Here is a 4,508-nt window from a genome sequence, read left to right on the forward strand (position 1 = left end):
GATTAAGAAGAAACAGGAGATCCTGACATAATCATCATTTCATATAATTCATCTTTTACATTTTCTGTCAAAAGTTGGACATTGCAATGATTATTTCTTCAGGTTTTGTACAAAAGATAAGGATTCCTGTAATATAAATCATACAAAAATTACTATCTGTTTAATAAATAAATAATGCTTCGTTAAAGTACAACTTAAACAACGAGCTTGATTCTCATCCAATCTTTCCTCCCTGTGGGCACTAAGATGGCCTATTTTAGCAAGCCCATTATAAGTTTGGCCAGGTCCACCATAGGCCGGCCGAATGATGAGGAAGGGGGCCGACATATCCGTTCGGCCCACTCCCCGAAAAATTCCTGCAGATTTTTCAACCCGTCCGGATTTGATCCCGGATCCCACAGAGCAGGAGGCTGCACCTTGACCGCTCGGCAATCCGGCTAATTCTCAAGGGCTGCCGCTCCAGTAATAATTAATTAAATAATTGAAAATTCATCAAATTAATAATACACTGTAATAATTAGGCAATTTTATAATAATAAAATTATTTTTTATTAATAAATGAGAGTTCGTTGTTTCTAATTTTGAATATTTTCGAAAGTAAAACATTCCAATAAACGTTCTAGCATTTTTGAGTTTGATTCCTTATATTGAAATTCTAAGCAGATCGAAAGTGAAAATGGAGTTTGTGATTAAAAGAACCAAGAGAAGAATTAATGAAGGTAAAAAGTATTTGAAATTAATTAAAACGTTGTTTAATATTATCATCATTGTCTATTTCCATCATACGATGGCGTCTTTAGAATCTTCCGTTCTTCTTGTTGCGTCCCCTTATTCTTCCATTCCTACAAATTCTCAAATTTTAGTAAATATTTTAAATTTTAATATATTTATAAATAAATATTTTTATTATTCCGTTAGCCGAAGAAAAACACGACGTCATCGAGAAGATTTTAAACGTCGGGACACTTTCGAAGACAAAAGATAATAACGTTAACTTATTGAAAAGCAATGTTATACTCTCTCCTTTGGGCAATCAGGAGTTATTGTCTGTATCTACCGATATCAGATACAGAGACGTCAAGAGGGACAAAGCAGTCGTAAGACCAAAGGACGTTTGTTTCCAGGAAATTTTCCCACCGAGACCGGGATTCGGGTTCGCTGGCAGGAGGATCAAAATCGTAAGCAACTACTTCGAAATGAAGATAGACAAAAATTATATTTACCATTACGACGTGGATATTATTCCTCTGCAAAAGAATAAGAAACAGTCCGTAACTTATAAAAAATACAACTGTCTCGACACCAGAGAAAACAGGAGAGTAATTGATAGTCTTTTGACAAATTTTCAATTATTTCGAGACTATCCCGTCGCCTTCGATGGAAAAAAGAATTTGTTCAGTTGCAATCTAATGCCCATCGATGAACAGAAGACGTTCTCCGTATCGCTAAAGAGCAATAAGGGAATATGTAATTACAACGTGGTTTTAAAACCCGTCTGTAAAGACAAAATGGCTCTTCCGAGAATCGATCTAGAACCTCTTCGAGGAAGAAACCTCAGAAATTCCGAAGAGACCATCATGGCCATCGATACCATCATGCGCCACGGACCTGCAAAATCTCTGATACCTATCGGCAGGTCGTTTTTTTCTTCTTCGAGCGATAAAGAAAGGATTTCGATGGGAGGAGGTCGAGAAATCTGGTTCGGTTACCATCAGAGCGTTCGCATAGCTCAATGGAAACCCATGCTGAACGTCGACATATCGGCTACTACGTTTTATAAAAGCGGACCATTGATAAATTTCGTCGAAGAAGTTCTAAATACTAACGTCAAACAGGACAGAGAACTCAACGTTCGCCAGATAAAAATACTTCGAAAAGAGTTGAAGTCTCTGAAAATTACAGTTAACCACTTGCAATATAAAAAGACATACAAGATTAACAGCGTCACGGACGAACCTGCAAGATACGTCTACTTCACTTGGGAACGAGAAAATTTGCCATTTCAGATCTCCGTTCTTGATTACTTCAAGATGCAATACGGGGAACTTCGATACTCGCATCTTCCTTGCGTTTGTGTGGGAAATACAACTAAATACTCTTATTTCCCTCTCGAGGTTTGCGAAGTTTGTCCGGGTCAACACTGCAATAAGAAGATGGACGATAAACAAGTGGTAGAGATGATACGAAACACTGCCAGACCCCCGCAAGTTCGATTTAATGACATCACGAAAGCTGTTAAACAGACTTGTGAAGAAAACAAGGAACTTAATCGGAAATTTGGCATCACCATAAACAGTCAACCGGTGCGTGTAGACGGACGAGTGTTAATGCCACCTGTGGTCAGGTATGGCCAATTCGAAGAAATTCTCCCAAAGAACGGCGCTTGGGATCTTAGAGAGAAGAATTTCTATCATTCCATCGACGTAGAGTGGTGGGCGTTTGTCAGCATGTCCTGGAATGTCTGCAAGGAAACGGACATGTTAAATTTTGCTCGGATGATCTGCCAAGGAGGAAAGAAATTTGGCATGATTATTAACAAACCATGCTACGTAAGAGAATATTCCCCGGCCAACGATTCCATAGAGAGACTTTTCAAAAGCATAATATCTTCGTGGCCCAGGATTCAGTTGATCATGATCGTCCTCCCATCTCGAGGAAGAGGAAGCGTCTACGCCGAAATTAAAGAAGTAGCGGAAATAAGGATGGGACTAATCACCCAATGCGTTAAAGACGCGAATATTTCAGGCAAGAAGTGTAACGCCCAATTAATCTGCAATTTGTGCCAAAAAATCAACGCCAAATTGGGTGGAGTTAACAACATCCTGTCGCCGGTAGTCAACCCCAAGATTTTCGACAAACCAGTTATCATCATCGGTGCCGATTGTACTCATCCTTCTCAACATGATAAAATCAAATCATCGATTGCCGCTTTGGTGGGAAGTTTGGACAATTATCCAAGTAGATATGCCGCAACTGTCAGCGTGCAGAAGAACGGAAAAAAGAACAGAATAGAGATCATCGAGAACATGAAAGAGATGATGAAAGACTTATTAATCTCGTTCTATCGAAACACCGGAGGACAAAGACCCGAAAAAATTATATTCTACAGAGACGGATTGAGCGAAGGTGAATTTTCTAAAGCGGTGAACAAAGAATTGATGCTAATGCGCGATGCCTGCACAGAAATGAATCCTTCGGAAGTATACGAACCACCCATTACTTTCGTCGTCGTGGGCAAACGACACCATACTCGTTTTATACCAGAAAATTTGGAAGACGGAGTGGGAAAACATCGGAATATCCCCCCGGGCACCATCGTGGATACGGACATTGTCCACCCCGACCAGTTCGATTTTTTCATCTGTAGCCACACCGGCATCCAGGGCACCAGCAGGCCCGCCCATTTACACGGTGTTGTGGGACGATAACAATTTTACGGTCGACGAATTGCAAACCCTGTCGTATTATTTGTGCCACACTTACGTCAGATGCACTCGAAGCATTTCCATCCCGTGCCCTGTTATGTACGCTCATTTGGCAGCCTACCGTGCCAAACAGCATCTGATGTCCAGATGGGAAGATATGGACAGCAACAGCGATTCCAATTGTAGTTCTGACCTTTCCGAAGAACAGGTATTATTGGAAAACAACTTCAAGTATGCAGTCGAAGTCGATAGCAAGATCAGAAATTCCATGTATTTCGTATAAGAATTTCTTATAACGGCTGCCATGTTGCTTTGTATTTATTCAAACAGCAGTTCTTTTCAAATGATATTTTGTTTAAACGTCAAAATTGTAGAGTTAAAAGTTAAAATTTATTAAAGTTTCAGTTTATTTCAACATTTTTGGAAGTAGTGACTTATTAGAATATTAGAAAAATATCCACAACATTTTTTTGAAAAAACAAATGTCAACATCAAGATCGTATTTAGTCAACTAGGGGATTCCAAATCGAGTAACACCAGGATTCGTGACTCCCTTTTGTATTAATCAATATGAAATTACTTCAATATATCAACTTAAAATATGTAAAATTGAATCTAACTTATAGATTTGACAGGCGAATAGCCAAGCGACTAAAGGCAATGGCGCATTATAGCTTCACAAGGTCCAGGCAAATTGGAATTAGGAGGTCCCATATACAGTGTTCACTTCAGACATTTTTCTCCGGATAAGTTTTGAAGGAAATACTTTCTTATAAAAAAAATTGGTTTGGAGCCCCAACCAATTGGATTACGCGCCACTGACTAAGGGTGATAGTTCTGGGTATCCGAAATCGATATGGACCCAAGAATTTTTTTGGCTGTTCGTCCCTCACCACCCGCCTCTCCATTGTGGGCCTAGCTGAACCCATAATTGTTTGTTTGTTAAGTTATGGCAACGAAACACTTGGGCGATCTGCCTAGGGGTGATGCCTTCCGGGAGAACTTTTTTAAGGGAAACTGGCTCCTATCTTGGCGTTACAGACGTGGAGAAAACCCGAAAACTCCACGTGGCCAGTCCGTCCA

General features: G+C 39.8%; 1 pseudogene; it reads left to right on the top strand.

The window, feature by feature from the left end:
• Positions 1-559: 559 nt before the first annotated feature.
• On the top strand, positions 560-3,824 carry LOC111616168 (annotated as a pseudogene).
• Positions 3,825-4,508: the final 684 nt, after the last annotated feature.

Source organism: Centruroides sculpturatus, unplaced genomic scaffold, assembly GCF_000671375.1.
Source record: "Centruroides sculpturatus isolate CEXI.00-Female unplaced genomic scaffold, Cexi_2.0 scaffold2773, whole genome shotgun sequence".
NCBI classification, from domain to species: Eukaryota; Metazoa; Arthropoda; class Arachnida; order Scorpiones; family Buthidae; genus Centruroides; species Centruroides sculpturatus.